General features: G+C 38.4%; 1 long non-coding RNA gene across 4 annotated transcripts in view; it reads left to right on the top strand.

Moving 5' to 3' along the window:
* The first annotated feature begins 1,957 nt into the window (after window positions 1-1,957).
* LOC107195457 overlaps window positions 1,958-17,983 on the top strand; it is a 28,309-nt gene continuing 12,283 nt past the window's right edge. The window contains exons 1-3 of one of the 4 annotated variants that reach the window (XR_003045457.1): window positions 1,958-2,363; window positions 16,592-16,676; window positions 16,979-17,079. This is a non-coding gene — a long non-coding RNA (uncharacterized LOC107195457). Of the gene's footprint in view, window positions 2,364-16,591; window positions 16,677-16,978; window positions 17,084-17,983 lie in introns of all 4 variants that reach the window. The other 3 variants (XR_003045455.1, XR_003045456.1, XR_001516604.2) reach the window with 3 other exon arrangements.

Here is a 17,983-nt window from a genome sequence, read left to right as displayed (position 1 = left end):
TGTCAGTAAACGGTTAAACTTTCTTGCATTAACGTTGTCATCCTTTTGAAGTGGATCTCACCAATTAATTGTTAGGCCTTGTGGCCCCAAATTTGCAGAAACTCTCTTAGCAAAGTCTCCCCAGTAGCAAACCTGCAGCCCCCTTTTGGAAATCGAGTTATAATGTATAAAATTGTATTATTTTTATTTGAAAAGTGAGGAGAAAATATTTGAGGGCTGAGCTTCATTAATATAACATAAAGAGGGGTTTAAGTTTCCAAGAAGAAGGTCAGTGCAGTTTTAACTACTGTTTTACATGTCAATAAATGTTGTAAGCTGAATTTTTAGTGGCACATTTTTTAAGAAATCTACACTATGTGACTATTCAGTTACTCGATTAATTTTACATTGTGTAATACTTTTTAAAGTATATCCCTTATCTCCATCACTGAAAATAAATAGATAAAATTTGCCTACCCAATAGTCATTTTCTTCTGGCCAGTTCTTCCATTATGGTCACTGCCTCTGCTGCCATCATTATTCTTCTACACCACACACTGAGGAAAAAAGAAAAGATCAAAATAATGTCTAGCCAACCACAATCCATGACCTCTCCAGACCAACTGAGAAAATCTACCCAGAGCACAAATCTTCAGGGCACCTATAACTCTGACTTAACAGAGTAGCACTTGAATGTGCTGGATTGTGCCTTGTAACAGATCATGCTGGTGACAGTCACTTATCTGTCCATACCTCCCACCCTTTCATTGTAACTGGAGACCTCAGATGTCACCTCCAAAAAGTCACCTGGGCCACATTCACTGTGTCAGGTATGCAGGCTAGCCCCCTCCAGAAGAGAATGATTGCACATTTCCTGCCTGAACTCTTGAACATCACATATGTTTGGATTCTCTATTACTGTGCTCCACCTGCCTGCTTATAGACTACTCATCAATTACTTCAGCTTGAGGGACACTTCCTACCTAAGCGATACCCTTTAGATCTTATGATTGGATGGGGAACGCTAAATGCCAGCCGGCATTAGCAGCTAAATCTACCTTCTCCCCATTCCCTACCTCCAGTGCCTGCCCCACCCCTGCAAATAGAATATTTCCAAGCCTTATTTATACCTATTTCCTTCCCCCACCAAGTCACCTCCCTTCCACCTAGTCTGCCACATTCTTCCATAGTTATCAGGCCATTGCTGGCTCTTTCTTTGAAAATAGCAGCTCTTAAAATGATGTGGATTTTAGAGAATTAAGCAGTAGTCAAGAAGTAGGACATCTTTTCTTCTTATCTTAAGTTTAGCCATCAATAGCACTTCACTATTTCTTTTAAAGTGCTAGTTTTCTAACTCAACCAAACACTTGCATATTCATCAGCTATTATCTATATTAAATTATCCATGCTTTTGCCTACTGCCATAACTGCAGTTAATAAAGAGCAATAGAAAGTAGAGCTACTATATAAAGTCTGAATTTTGTGGCAAAGTATGTGCAGAGCTAGCAGATACTCTTGCTATATTTGTTGACCTTTCATGAAGGTAGAAAGGAAACTGAACGCTTCAGATATTTCAAAGGATTTGAAATGATTTGGGAAGAATTTGATTTGCTAAGAAGACTTCTCTAAAGTGAATTGCAGTTTGAATTGTTACATCACATATCCATTTTTATTGCCATTTCTATTCATTCAGTCATCAGAACACCAGGCTAAAGCATTGGACCATTGGACACAAGAATGAATTCCAAGAATATTAGAGAACCAGGAAAGTGAAGAATAGGTTTAATGACTCATGGGTGAAGCATTAGTCATTGGTCATAAACCAATATGGAACCAAAGACACTAGGAATGAATTCAGGCTGCAGAGCAACAGGTTCTGCCTGTTCCACTGAACAGTTCAAGCAGCTGACTCGACACTTCTGCAGAGTTCACAAAGCAAAGTCCAGTCAGTTTACTATATTCCATCTTCCATTTAACCTTTTAAAATCAAGGTATCATTTAGCATACTAGAACACACACAAAAAAAGTGATTTATGGAAAGATAGGATTCCTAAGAGAGAGAACAATAACCTAAAATACTCAAATAAACACATAAGTAAAAGGCTGCAATGGTTAAGCTGGGAATATCTGTTTAAAATAAATTCATTAAAATGTAGCTTCTAGCATAAGCAGTATCAAGTGGTTTCATGGATGACTAGGAATTGGGAATTCTGGCTCTACTTAATTCTGCCTGCACTTGAGGTTACAACTCAGTCTAAGCACATCCCTCATGTGCTCTGCCTCTCCATTTTGGACACATGTAAAGGAATGTGAACCTTCTCGGGATCCTTTTCAGACCTCTCCACATTTCTGAAGGCTTCCTCGGTCCTTCCCCTTACTATAAAGTAAGTTGCACCCCTCTCTGTACCACTTCTTTATCCTAAAGGTATTTCCTCCTTTGCAACATACCTATTTGTACTAGTGATTTACCAACTAGTACTGTGCTTCTGCCCACTCTCTAATTTCTAATATGTTATTAAGAGGGATTTATCATTGTTCAGGGCTGACGAACAAATTTTGGCGGGGATCTGATTGGAGAAGTCATCTCAAGATTAGAAGAGGCATAACAACTTTAGATTAACTGACCAGAATTGTGGTTCCCAGTGTTTGATAATTCTGATCCCCAATGTCCATATTCAACTAAACAACCAGCAAGGATGTCATACAAAGATCATGGATATTGAAGTCAGACTGGCTTGGATTCAAACTCAAATCTGTCTAAATGTACTCTAATGCCTCCATTTGACAAGTATATGTTGTGTATTTACTATGTTTTAGACATGGTTCTAGATGCTAGGGGTATAGTAATAAACAAAACAGATAAAATAGAGAATTGTGAACCTGGAAGAAACTTTAGGGGTATTCTAAGTTTGATCAGGATATATTCATGCCCATTTGCTTACATATTGTCTCTGACTGTGTTAAAGCAGGAAGGTTAAAGAACTGTGGCAAAGACCAGATGGACCAAAAAATTCTAAAATATTTACTTCACAGAAATTCTTTTTTTGCAGAAAAAGCTTGCTGTCCTTTCTCTAAGGGCTGCTCACTTTTTTTACTGAAAGCATTCTTCTAGGCTTTGGGAATACAGTGGTGAATAAAGCACATACCCTGTCTTTAGGGAGCTTGCAGTTTAGAGGAAACAGGACAAGTGAATAGGCCATTAGTATCCGATAAGGTAAGTAGAGTCCTTCCTGTTTTGTTCATCAATGTGTCCCAAGCACCTAGAATAGAGTCTGGTAGGTTGGAAATGCTTAAGAAATATTTTTAATGAATTAATTTCATGTTTCCCAAAGGAAGAGGCATCTTAACGAAAAAAAGTAAAGATTTTCTAAGCAACTAGAAAAAAGAGAAGAAAATGTACATGCAAAGGCCAAGAGGCTAGTGCAATTTTTAATAAAGTAGATCTATTGGAATGAGATGGGTGAATATTGAAGAAAAAAGCTGGAGCAGTTAGCAAAGGACAGACCCACAAGGCCTATTAAGACATGCTGATGAGTTGAGACTTGACCCAGAGCAATAGGCAGCCACTGAAGGATTTGAGCTTAAGTGTGACGTATTTAGGTAGACGCTTTAAAAACATTGCTCAGTGTAGGGGCTAGGGAGGAGGTCCAGGGGCCAATTAGCAAGCAGTGACAGTTACTTTGCAAAATGACACAATGAAATCTTCCCCTCTAGGAGTAAGTCTAACTCCAGGTCTCCTCAGTGGACGGTTTCAGGTGTTTGGGTGTCTGTGCCCCTTGGGTTATTGGGAGACACATGATCACACCAACACTCACAACTGACGACTGGGAACTGTTAAATGATGAGGAAACACATTAGCAGAGCCTGTGGTATTTCGAAATTATCGTTAGAGTAATTGGAGATTTTAAACAGATACCTTAAAAAATCCAGACTCCTGGTTAGCGAAGAGAAAAGAATGCTTATCTTCTCTGAAAAGCATTATCACTTAAAGCTGATTCATAATTCAGTCAGGAAAAAACTCTTCCCATTCATTTGAAACCCAATGTGTGGTTTCTCTTCCTAGATTAGAGTAGAGGTGTATGGCAAAGTCACAGGAAGATCAGCATTGCCACCAGAAGGAGACACTATCAGGTACCACACATTGTCTTGCTCGATTCATCCCTGCCCAAGGTCCTGGCATGAACCTAGCACATTCCAAAACTCAGGCCCAGGGATGATCAGGCTAAGGGAGGCTGACTCAGGATTACTGTGTTTACGAAAGATTGAAGTATAAACCAAAAAACCAACTTATTATTTTACCATGAGAAATATAAGTAGCAGTAAGTTATTAACATCCTCCGCCTGGTGTGTTCTTTTTCTCTATAAGCAAACTATGCAGGGAGATAAATTATAATCAGACCATTTCATGAAAAGTATCGAATCTATACAAAATAAATTAGTCACATGCTTTAACTATGGTGACATTGGGCTAAGACAGCCAGAGATAGACATCCCACCATGACAGCGTTCTTGCCAACGGAAAAGAAATATTCAAAGTCCCTCAGCTAAGCCTCCTTCTCCCCTGGGTAGTTTTAGGAGAGCACTTGCCAGTATTTGCCTCTCTGACTTTCCATTTTCTGTTCTTCCATTGCTGTCCAACTGCAGTTCCGAATGATAAGTTCTGTCTTTAGATATGTTAATATAGTTAATTAGGTTACAGTCCAGTCTTGCTGACTCAATTTAAAGTCATTCTCAAAAGTGTCTTTCAAGTCTGTGAACTAGTCTGCTAGGTGCAGAGGGCACATTTATTCCCTGGTTTCCAAATTCTTGAACGCACTTCCCTCTTGCTCCCCCATGCAGATACAGTTTCTGATGTTCAAATGCTTGCCCCTTGTCCTACGTGTATCTAGAAGCTGAAAGCAGGACTTGATTAAGATAGGACCTCTTGCATTATGATATTATTCTTGCTTTTTACTACAGTGAATTTTTCCACGTTTGAAATCTGGTTTCCTTAGGATATCATTAAAGTGTTTATATTCTTTACTGATTAAAGATCTCTTGGATGTAAGAGACAAAAATAACACTGCAATTAATATGGTGCTTGCTATTTACAGGAACTAGATTAATGACTTAATAGCCAGTTTTTCATTCAAGTCTCTAAATACTCTATGATGAAAGTATCATTACTCTCCATACATGTATAGGGAAACTGAGGCTCAAAGAAGGCAAGTGGTTACCGAAGGTCATTAAGTGATACGGCTGGGATTTAAAACTAAGCCCACCAAACATCAAAGCATGTACATCACCTGCTCGTGTTCAGAAACGTTTAGGAAGAATTAACTTGGCTACTTGTCAGATAGGAGCCTGGCTGTTTTCCATATTCACTGTACTTGTCAACTCTTTCCAGAAACTGAAAGCTTAAGTGTATTGTATTTTGATGGTCAACTGACTCTTCCAATTTTCGTCCAGGTGGTCCCAACCTGTGGCTCCACATCTTTGATATTGACAGTCCCCTCTGTGTCGCAGCACTTTTAAAGGTATATTATTGTCCAGGAAAAGGTTGGGAAATATTTCTTTATTTGTTATTTCCCTACATCATGTGCTTCCAGACACTAGTAATCAAACTGAACTCAAAATTGTTGCAGGCTTCATAATTGGATGGATTCTAATGCCTCCTAGGTATGGCTCTGCTAACCTTCAAAAAATTCTGCTCACTTCCATCCTAGAGTAAAGAAGAATTCATATTGATTAGTGAGAGAATGATGTTTCATTTATCTTAATACAGTGGGTACTGAACCGGGTTGGTCATCAGAATCACTTCAGAGATTTTTAAGCATGTAGATTCCAGAGCCCACTCCAGAAACTAGTAAATGTACATAGCTCCAGAGCTAATTTGAAAACTCATCCAGATTTATGATTCCTAGTACAGTGGATACACCCATGGGTGTTGGGAGCAGAAGATCTAGGTCTAAGTTCTTGTCTGCCATCACATGCAAATTTATCTTGGGCAAATTCATCTCTTGAGCATCAATTTTCTCTTAAGTATATGGAGGTTATAAAATTCTTATTTCTTGATATGTGCAGGGAGGACTAAATAAGATAACAGATGAAAAAATCTTTATAAATAATTATTTCATTTAATATCAACATACCTCAATAAGAAAGACTCTAAAGTAAAATGGGCATGCAGTCCAATTTTAGATTCATTTTTGGCACTTAGTGCATTTTACCATATTCATCCTTGACTTCAATAATTCCAAATTTATGACAAATATAATCATAGCTATCCCTTATAAAAACAAATATAAGCATTTCTGTTGTATTTAAAGAGAAGCCAAGAATCTTGAGAAGTCTTTCTTGTCCTCAAGCTATTAATTTGTCTGTCTTTTGGGAAAGGGTGTTTTGAATTTCTTGCTATCAATCTTTCACTTAATATGGAACTTCATGAATTCCAGCTGTTAGCCACATAATTTCTCTCCACATTAGATTTCTGGGCTTTTCCCTTGTCTCTAAATTCTTCCCATATGTTTGTCAGGGGGCCCAGGACTGCGGGGGGAGCAGAAGACAGGAGGCTCAGAGCTGCCCTCTGTCCAAGGGCTAAAGTGATATGTGGGAGCACGTGACAAGCCGCAAGTGCTCTCTGTCTTCATACCAGGCCTTCTGCCCTCCAGGCTGCGGCAGCCACCTGCTCCTTATTTTCCTGAGCTATTCTTCAATTCACCATGTTAAGAAAAATAATTATACTTTTTTCAGCTGAAACTGCTCCTAGACTGTCTGCATCCTGGCTTTTGTTTACAAAGGCTCTGTGGTGTTCTTGCCAAGGGAAAAGGAAGAAAAAAAATACCCTAGTTCATCTTCAATTTAACCTTTTACAGTCAAGATCTCTTTTAGTACACTGGAAAAATATGAAACAATGATTCACATGGGAAAGATGTGATTCCTAAGAGATAGAACAGTGGCTCACAATATTCAAATACACACATAAGGAAAAGGTTGCAATTTTTAAACTAGGAGTATTTGTTCAAAATGAAATGCATTGAATGTAGCTTCTAACATATGGAACATCTAGTGGATTCACAGCTGACTTGAAACCAGGAATCCTAGGACGGTTGAATTTTGCCAGCAGTTCAGGTTACACCTCAGCCTGAACACAGGGAATCCCTTGTGCGCTCTGTCTCTTCATATTGGCACACATGATGATGAACCAGACCACCCCAAAACCTTCAGGTGCTCTCTATGACCCATCCACCTGACGGAAAGTTAAAGACACTCTTCCCTCCACCATTTCTCCATCCATCATAGCCCATCTCACCTTATTCTAATTACCTGGCTACTTCTTCAGCCTCCTCAAGTAGGCTGAGCCCTCCTAAGGGTCAAGATTATACCTTAATGGTCAAGATGCTTCCCAACCTCCACCACCCAGTACAGTATCTGGTAAATCTCAGGTATCTGTTGATGAACTTCATGAGTAGCAATGTATGTTTAGAGAATTAAGGAGAATGTATGTGTCAATTATTAGTGATATATTCATCTTAACTCGTTTTTCCACAGCCTTCACTCTTCCCTTCCTCTCTGCTTTAAAATTTTCTCTAGACAGACTATATTTGGAGGGCTTATTTAATTCTGAGCAGCAGCTTTGAAGAAATGTAGAGAGACTGGAGCCCATCCAGAGCCCAGCAGAGAGCCTGGTGGATAGCAGATGCATCTGCTATCTCTTGGTCCTACTTTTCCCTAATTCCAACCACTGCCATAGGACCAGATCAACTTCCACAAATGTAACTGACAGCACTTGCCTCAGATCCAGCCTCATGCCTTTTGCTTCTTCCTCAGGTCTTCTCTGCTGAAGAGGTTAGTTTGGGGAGGATATTCCTGCTCAGGCATTTGCAACCTGAGAGTGAGGAAGAGTTAACACCCCACCGGGCAAAGTTCTGATCCATAGAAGATGGGAGACAATAGATAAATGCTTTCCTTGTATAGATGGTCCTCAGACACATCTCACAGGGCTCCTTGAGCCCTGCCATGGAATGGAGCATCCTGTTCCCCCAAGCAGTGTCCAACAGGAAAATACATCTTTTATTGACTCTTTCTTCAAATGGCTTCCTTATCCCTCACTTCTGACCCTAGGTCATACACCCCAATAAAATATTTACATATAAGCTTTGACCAATATTTAAGTGAATGAATCAGAATGTTAAAATGATATCCCATGGTACATAAAGAACTAGGGCAAAATCCTTTTTTTAAAAAAAAAAAAAGGAAGACCCTAAAAGAATGTAGAACTTGTAATATGAGAGATAGAGTAGGTTTATTCCATGTTGCTCCAATCAAGTTAAACTAGACCTATAAATGAAAGTACCAGTGAGGAAGACTATGACTCAATGCAGAGTTAGAAAAATGTTTAATGATTAGAACTGGCCTCCCTGCCAGTGTCCTGGCTGCCAGCTCTCCTCTCAGACAACCCTGTGCAGTATTCACAGATTCTTCCTTTAATCAATAGCCCTTTAATCAAGGTAGCTTCTGCTTGAACACCTCTTAAAGCTTGCAACTCACTTAAGGACCAGTTTCAAACCCTGGCACTGGAACTATTTGGCATTACAATGAACTGTAGTGTGAGGTAAGGAGAGCTCTGTCACAAGAGCTCTGTGTTCAAGCTATGGCTCATTAACCATTTGGCAGATTAGTTATAAATAAGATTCCTTCCCAGTTCCTTTTCTCCAGGTGCCTGCCAGTCACTTCCACTCTGGTGTTCCATTATCACTTTGTACTTAATTCATCTAAAACAGAATTCATGTCTTCCCCAACCTCCACCAACTTACTTTCTCGACTTTTTTTATTTCCGAAGTGGTGCTTTCCAATCCTTTGTTGAATTTCTAAACATGGGCAAGACCTTGCTCAAATGCTACTCCTCCATAAATGCTTCCCAGTTTACTCTTTTGTTTTTTTTTCTGCCTACATTACAACAATCAACACACACAATTATAGGTACTGCAAACAGAAACAAATCTGTGAACACTCTGAGAACAGAGACCATGTCTCGCTCTTTAAAAAAAAAAAAAAAAATCTCAGCACTTACATAGTGTCCTGAACATAGTAAGCACTCAGAAAATATTTGGTAAATGAATCACTGAAAGAATAAGGCAATGTTAAGGGACATGATTCCTCAAATTACCACAATGTAAAACCTGAGAGTCATTGTTGCCACCCCACTTTCAAATCCCAGAGTCACCCACCTATTAGTCTTCCTTTTTTCTTTAATCCTTCACATCTCTCCCAGTTTATGTCTCTATCCCAACAATCCGATCTGGGACTCAAATCTCGTTCAATCACTTCCCAGCCAGTATCCCTACCTCTAGACACTTCTAATACCTTTTAAAATCCATTCACTATGGATAAAAACACCAGATTATCATATCTTAAATCCCACTAATGGCTTCCCTCCAACCATGAGATAAAATCCAAGTGCCTTGTCCAGGAATTCAGTCATATTCTAGTCCTATCTGTCCATCTTTGTTTCCCACATGCTTTATGTCAATCGGCAATTCTGCATTTCTTCTGCCTTGCCAAACCCTACACTATTTTAAGCACCAGTTCAAATTCCCTCACCTCCATGAAGACTTTTGTAATAACCTCAGCCCTGAATGCTCACTTCATTCTCTGAATTTCTAATGTGTTTATTGCCTTCAAACACTCATTTCTCAAAGAACGTTTCAAGGAACAATAGTCTTTTACAATTGCCTCTTGCAAAAAAAATAAATAAATAAACAAAAAGCTTCGTGAAGTTTGGAGGATGTATATCTATACATATAGTGATAACACTTAACAACTGTTGAAGGTGTGTGCCAGTCATTAGCTTCATGTATGCTGTTGTTCCGATGAATCCTCACAATAGCCCTATGAGGTGCTGTTCATACCTTAGTCGACAGACAAGAAAGCTGAGGTGAGATTTTTCTTATCTGTAAACTAGGATTCAAACCTAGACAGAGCTTATGATACTGAATATATACAGTCTGTCAAAATTTCAGGTATGTAAAATGCTATACAAATGTAAGAGCTTGCCACTATCGATATTATTTTTGTTCTTCAAATAGACTGGAAGTTCTCTGAAGGCAAACACCAGTCCAGTTCCCCTTTGAATCTCCACGGCAGCGAGCACAGTAAATGCCCATCTCCTTGATAAAGAGGTCGATTTTTTTCCCTAATTTTCATACCATTGATGGCCTTTTTAATGTAGAAAAAAATATACATTATAACTTCTTAAAGCACTTTTTCATCTGTTAATTCATTTTATTTTCACAACAATGCTCAACTAGGTCAGTATTTCCACTGCTTTTTGTATATGATGTGCCCAGGAGTGAATACCTAGGATCTGGTAAGTAATAGACCTTACGTCCCACCCAGTGAGTGTGAAATCCTTACTCCACCTGACACCAAGGTCCCCCGTTAGCATCTCCAGGAGGGGCCTTGTTGTCCACCTTGAGTAAGTCCCTTTATTTCAGTCAATCTCCCCTGTCAACCTCAGAAATATATATAAATGCAACTATTATTTTAGGAAAAAAAATGATAAAGTCTGATGTATCTACCTTGAGTGTATTCAAGCCACTATTTTGTGGGAATTAAATCACTGTCTCTCTGAAGTGAATTACTAGAGGAATACATGATATTACACTAAATCAAGCCCCTATTCCTTTGGTTACTGCTTTGTTTTTCTTTCCCTTTTTGCTTATCCAATCATATTGCCTGTTTGTATTCAGTATTTGAACACTGTAATTGAAACATAAAATATAATACATTTCTTTACATCTCCTGTGGATATGTGAATGGAAAGTGTTCACATACAGGCACAGATGTATCCTTCACTGGATAGAACTTAATCCTCTTTTCTTTGCAAGGCCACTTTTTCTGTCCTCAAAGCCCTTGTCTAAATAATGAGCTTTGGTATTTCCATTAGCAGCAATTTACTTTCTCTTAAAAACTCCTTCTGGTCTGTAGGGTAGGCTGTTTCCAATGAATTTTTCTGTTCTTTCCTTTCCCATCATCCTTTTCCTGATCAATGTTTTAGTCTAACTACTTGATTTTCAAATTACTTCATAATTACAAAATGTTTAGCTAATTTTAGCTTAATTCCAAAAAGCAATTTTCAATAGTGCCTTCCCTGTCTTTGTCTGTTCCTCTCCTTGGCAATATTGTAGCTAGATGTGAAATTAATTGCACCTTGATTTTAACAATGCTACCTGAACTAGCTAGCTGTTCTTCTCTGAGGACACATCAATTTAAAAAAAAAAAAAAAAAAGCATTCAAGCTGATGGGTAAAAGAATTAGGATCTCTTAGCCTGGAAAAGTGTTGAGGGGTGACTACAATGGCCTTTAAGTACATAGGAGATAATGGCTAGTTGTCGGCAACTCCAGGGAGAATAGAACAAAAGAGAATAGGTTATAAGAGGAAACATGGAGATTCAGAATAGAGATAAGGAATAATTAATATCTAAAGACAGAACCAATATAATCTGTAAGTAGGACAAATCTATGGTACATGTGGTATTTTAAAGATTCCCAGGAAAGCTCCTCTTCTCCCACAAATGTATCTCTCCTGCTGGCTTCTAAGGAGCTCTCAAAGTCCTCCATCACTCATCCTTTCAACATTCCCTAAGACTTTCTTTTACAATCAAATTTTCTTATGATTTATTAAGTCACAGGACCAGCAATATAATTTGGTGGGCCCAGCATGAAATGAAAATGTACAGCTCCTTGTTCAAAAATTAAAGACTTCAAGATAGTGACAGCAGAGCATTAAAGTCAAATGTAGGGCCCTTCTAAATGCAGAGCCCTGTGCAACTGCACAGGCCACACACCTACAAATCTGGCCCTGATGGCTTAGTTTGGTAAGATGGAGCAAACAAGGAGGTTGGACCTCCTTTAAGAATCTGTCAAATGGTGGACCTAGATCCAGTGCCTAATCTTGAGGCAACCAACTTCATGAGATCATGCTTTTAGGAAGAGAACATCATGAGAAGAGGAGGGAAGAAGAGCGAAGGGAAATGAATATGAGCCCAATTCACCCTGAAGTTATGTGAGGACCTATCTTAGGTAAAAGATGATATGATGAGCACAGGGAAACCTGCGTCTTCAGTAAGTCTTCAGTCTCTGGCCACTCTTTTGCTGACGCCCCTTTTCTCCAGTACCCCCAGCTAGTCCTCAGCCTCCACAGAAGAGCCTTCTCCTCTCAGCATTAACCAGGTTCCTTCCCTCCAAGGCTATGGGTCTGTGCTTCTCTATTTCCACTCACTGTGATGCAAAACTCATAAGGCTGATACAAGCTAAGGTGTTACTAACTAATAATGTCTTAACACCTAAATCTATTATTTCTAAAATGATTCACTTAAAAAGAAAAAAAAAGAAGATGATTAAACCCAACCCTCCAGGGCCTAGGAAAATAGCCTAAAATAAAATAAGGCCAAAGTTTAATCTAACATTTTTAAAATCTTAAATATACATGTGCATTCTACTTTCTAGTACATAATATGGTTGTATCTATTTCCAACTTTTTAAGAAATTTTAATATGTCAAATTACTTTCATCTAGAACAAAATGAATTGTCTACATTTTCATTTTTCTCCAGGCATAAATAAAATATTTGATCCAATACAATTGTGACAAGAAGTCATACTGATATGTGGGAGCCAGTTGGTTTTGTTTATTTTATTTCACTCTTACTTGACATAATTAGAAGTTCAAAAACACTAGTTCATAAAGAGACAAAATTCATTTTTTCAGAGACTAGCTGCAGGATTTGCTGAGGCCAGTTTAGAGCCTCATCTCTGGAAAGGTTGCACTAGCCTTTGGGACCAATAAAACCAACATGTGTTCTCCCAAAACATAATGTCTGGTTTATTTTGATGTAACTCATTCTCTAACAGCCAAAAGTTTCTTGGTAATACAAAAATAATAAGTGCCAATTTCCAATCATGTACTCTTTGAGTTGTCAAGAAAGGATGAAATTGGCCAACACAGAAAAAGTGGATTTAGTGGATTTTCTTGAACATTCTGTCACCAAAACACTTATAAGAATAGAAATTCAGACTTAACCTCTGCCCCATTATTCTTACATATACACACACAAGTTGATGCTTCCTATTTATTCTATGGCTTCATCATACAGGCTGAAGAGAAAATGCAGGTCAGTCTCCTTTAGACAACATTTACATGCTAATTACTGGTTGCCTTTTAATAAATATCAACAAGAAAACAATTGCTGTCATTTTCTGACCACTTCTCACAGACTAGGCATGATGCCAAAGGCCATGCATGCCTTATCTCAGCCACACTAATGCTAAGAGAAGGATGATTATCTCCCTGAGTCATTATGAGGATTAGATGAGCTAAGCGCTCAAAGTTAGCTTACTATTAGCTTATTTACATATGTTATTTTCTTTAATCCTCTTAATAATCTCATGATTAATAAGTTAATAAGATCAAACTACTAAGTAACAGATAAAATTCTACCCCAGTTCAAAAAAAATAGAAAGCCTATGTTCCTTTTCCTGCACTGCATTCTAACTAAGTCCAAGACTCAGCAGATACAAATTTTTCCATAAATCACTTCTACTTCATTCCCTTCATGAAACTGCCTCCACTGACCACCCCAATAAGAAGTGCCTGCTGCCTTTTTTTTTCTCCCATTGGTAATATTCATCTGATATTTATTATTTATTTCTTTATTCTTGTGTCATTATAGTTATCTTGGTAAAAAAAAAAAAAAAAAAGTAGGTACTAGGTAGTAGCTGAACCTTTGAAGGAAACCAGCCTGAGTGAATATTACTTCCAGATCTGGAGGAGTTCGCAGTTAGAAAGGACACTGGGATACGTGCACAAGTTAGTACCAGAAGTTAAGGAGATAAGCACCATGGGAAAGGTACAAGCAAAGTGCCTCCAGAGTTCAGAGGCAGGGGTCTTCTCGGGTTTGGAGGTCAAGGAAGATTTCATAAAGAAGGTGACATATGAGGTAGGCCTTGAACAACAGGTAGATTTGGAGAGGAGGACCTGCCATCCAAGAGAACAATATGAGCAAAGGCTTGGGAACAAAGATAAATAAGGAAATCTCACAGCATCATTATGGAATTAGGAGTAGCTCAATTAAGCTGAAGGAATATGAGTATGGTAAGTGGAAGTTATGGCTGGAAAATTGGGTGAGGAATAGAGAATGTGGGGATAAAGTTTTATCTTTTATTCCCCTGACAAGAGGGAGCCATTAGGAGGCATGGGACGGAAAGGTGGCTTACCCAGATGTAGTTGGGGGGTAGAGTATGCTGCTAATATACAGCAGTGTGTAGACTAGAGGAAACAGGTGAGAGAGAGTCTGAGGGGCCAGCTCACAGATACTTTCCAGGCCCAGTAACAAGAACCTGACTGAAGATGGGAGAGAGGGATGTGAAACAAGGTCCAGTTCAAGGAACACTGAGGAGCTAGGCTCAGCGGAATTTGGAAAACAGCTGGTGAAGGGAAGGGAAGGGAAGGGAAGGGAAGGAGAAGGATGTGGGAAGAATCAAAGCCCACTTTGGCTAGAAGAATGTCAGCACCATGCTTCACCATCCATAACAGGCACATTCAAAGAGGAAAGCAATGTGCTCCCGTTAGAGTACAGGGAGCACCTCAGAGGTGTACTTCCATACCTACCCACCATACCCTATTAGGTCCTACATAATCTGACTCTGGCTCAAGCCTCACCAACCCTCTGTTCTTTGAACATAACAAGCTCATTACTCTCAAAGCTTGTACTTTACTCCTTTTGTCTATAACATTTCCTCACCTCCATTCTTCACCTGGCCAGCTTCTTATCACCAGATTTCGGTTCAAATGCTGCTTCCTCAAAGAGGCCTTCCTTGACCATGCAATCTAAGACAGCCCCTATCTCACACTCCCAGACACTCGATCCCATTACCTGATTGTATTTCGCATTTCCCACTATCAGTGGGTTTCTTGATTATCATCTGTCTCCCCTCACTAGAATACTGGCTTCATGAGAACAGAGACATTATCTTGTTCACCATTGCAAACCTAAGACCCAGAATGGTGCCTGTCTCTTCATAAGCACTCAAGTAGTCGTTGAATGAACCACATGTCATTTTGCACCACGTAGCATCCTCATGGACTGGCTTTCCTCAGAGAACACTGCTTGAACCCAGCCTACTTTCTAGCCTAAATGCACCTTCATTGTGGTATCATGTCAACAGTACTGACAGAAACTTCTATTACTTCTACCACTATTACTACTACTACCTATCACATGTTGAGTGTTTACCATTTACCACATAGAATACTAATCATTTTATATACATTATCCTATTTGCCATTGTTACTATGCTCATTTTAAAGATTAGAATATCAACATTAATTTGATGAAATTATGAAGCTTGAAAGTCATACAGCTAGTAAGTGGTAGAATTAGAGCTCAGATCCAGTTTTTCTGACTCAAAAAACACCATGACATATTCCCTTCCCTGTCAAAAGTACATATTTCCAAGGGTATAACTTAAAAGTTTGAGAAACACTGAACTAAATGATGGAAGCCCCAACTAGGGAGACCCTGAAGAAAATATTTCTAAATAGCTTTGAATGATTCTGGGTTACAGACAGGAAGGTGAATGCATTCTTTGAAAGGAAAAAGGAAAGCGCTTTTTAAAAAAAAGGGGGGGGCTTAGCTAGCCAATTATTCCTTGTTAATTGTGTCAAGACAAACATTAATCACCCCACTTTAGAGAAACCCAATTATGAAAGTGGCCTCCCAAAGCGAGGACAGAGATTGGGTTTGAAAGAAATGCAACTAACTGAGAAAGAAAGGTCTCATAGCACAGCAGGGCTGTCCACTACAGTCAATCCTGCCTGCTGCTTACAGCCTCAGCAGAGCCTTTAGCAAAGTTAGGGAGATAGAGCTGCACATTTTAGTCAGAAGATGTGAGCAAAAAATCATGCAGGTTTTTAAAGAATATTGTAGGTTATCGGAATGGGCAGTGGGTTTCCCATATGCAACGCACATCCTAATCTCGCTAATCCTGCTAAATTTAGGGCCCATGATAAATAATGGATAATCAACTCTGAGATTCATTAAGATACATTTTGAGCTGGGGAAAATGTCTGTGAATTGAGCAATAATGCCATAGGAAGAAAAATACATAGGAAACCAAATGACCCAGGTTGTGAAAAATAAATAGGATATTGTGAGGTGATTGTGACACCACTTTTCAAGAATGCAAATAGAAAAAGAGGATGAGAGAAAAGGATGAGGTTTCAAAGCAATATAAAATTTAGAGCTTCCTAGTTTATAGTCAAATGTATGTGAGACTCCAGTAGGAAAGCTAAGGACCTTGATTATCACGTCACTTAAGCATTCTGGATGATGTTATACTCAGCATGCATCCTATCAATATTGGGGCAATACTTCCTTTTTCTAATTCTTAATATATGATCATTTTCAAACAGAAAAACATAGTCTGTATCCCTGCCAAATTTACCAGAAAAAATTCTTTTAAAGAAACAGCAGTCCATTAATAGAATGTGCTTGATTTCTGCATTCATCTTAGCAAGTCCTTACATGTGTACATCTCATGTGTCATTAATTTATTTTAATACTTGATTACAGAGTTCTTCTAGAAGCCATATTCCTGTCCTGCTAGGAAACAATCTTTAAAAAAAGAAAAAGAAAAGCTGAACCAAAAATAGAAAAGGTTAGTCCTATATTATTTTCACACCATAGAAAGCATGGGGGCACTGGGGGCAAATCTGTTTTAATAGCAGAAGAAATGGTATAGTGATAATGTTTCACACTAATAAATTAAATTTTGGCTGCCAATATAAAATAAAAATGTTTTTGATAGTCATGGCCTAAAATATGGAATCTATAAAAGAAGTACAATTGCTCTAGAAAATGTTTCTTTGTATTTAAAAAAGGAGGCTATCATTTTAACATTTCTCTTAACTTTGCTAAAAATAATAACCATGACAGAATGCTTTTTTCCCCTACTAACAGGGACGCCAAATGGAAAAAAAATAACTAAAGAACCACAGTGACCTCTAGTGGCATAAATCAGGATCGTTCTGCATGCACACTAAGTTAACTACGGAGCATTTGTGGGTAAAATCATTCTCTTCTTACAAATGAAATGATAAGAAAATAATAGTACTGTTACTTCAAAAAAAAAATTCAGTATTCATTTCTGGACCTGATTTTCTTTGTTATTAGGTGATAGTTTGTGTAGTTGCATGACTACACAAAGTGATATGCATGACTTTGCATGACAATTCAAGCATTTCTCTACGCTATTAAAAAGCTTCATAAGCACCTTTTGTATGATAATTATTTAACCTTTTCTTTTTCCTGAGACTTTAAAAGAATTAAAAATATTTTTAAAAAACAAAAATTTTGCAAAGGAATTCAAACACGATTAGCAAATTATTGCAATGTAAGAAAGGTCCTTGGGCAGCTGCTTTAAGAAACTCATAGAGATGATTTGTAATCCAAATACCAATTATTCTGTGATCCCCCTACTATGTTAAACTGTTATATACACACTGTGAAGGAACCAACAAAAGAAGTTATGCTGGAGAGATATGATCGAGGTATTTAAAAGGCGTGTGCATATAAACAATGCAAGGCAATATACTGAAGTTGGAACTAAATACCATAATGAGCTAAGATCAGAAGGGTTAAAGCGACCAGCCCTCTAGAAAAGTATCAGGAAAGCCATCAAAGGGATAGATAGTTGAAGAGGAAAGGGAATATATACTCAAAATAGAGTGAATAAAGGAAGCAAAATACAGAGATAGGAGAGCAAATGGTTTTCCCAAAGGATGGAGAATAGATTTATCCAGCAGAGGGTTCAAAAGAAGCAATTCCTGCAATACAAAGGGAAATGGGTGGAAAGAACATGTGCCGAGCATCATCCATGTCCCAGTCACCACGTCCAGAAGTTTACCTGCTCATCTCACTTATTCATCATTCAACCTTGCAATTATGGGGGTTACTGACCTCATT

This window comes from Pteropus alecto, unplaced genomic scaffold (genome assembly GCF_000325575.1).
Source record: "Pteropus alecto unplaced genomic scaffold, ASM32557v1 scaffold433, whole genome shotgun sequence".
Classification (NCBI taxonomy): Eukaryota; Metazoa; Chordata; class Mammalia; order Chiroptera; family Pteropodidae; genus Pteropus; species Pteropus alecto.
The sequence above is the reverse complement of the archived record's forward strand: the minus strand, read 5'-3'. Positions and strand labels throughout refer to the sequence as shown.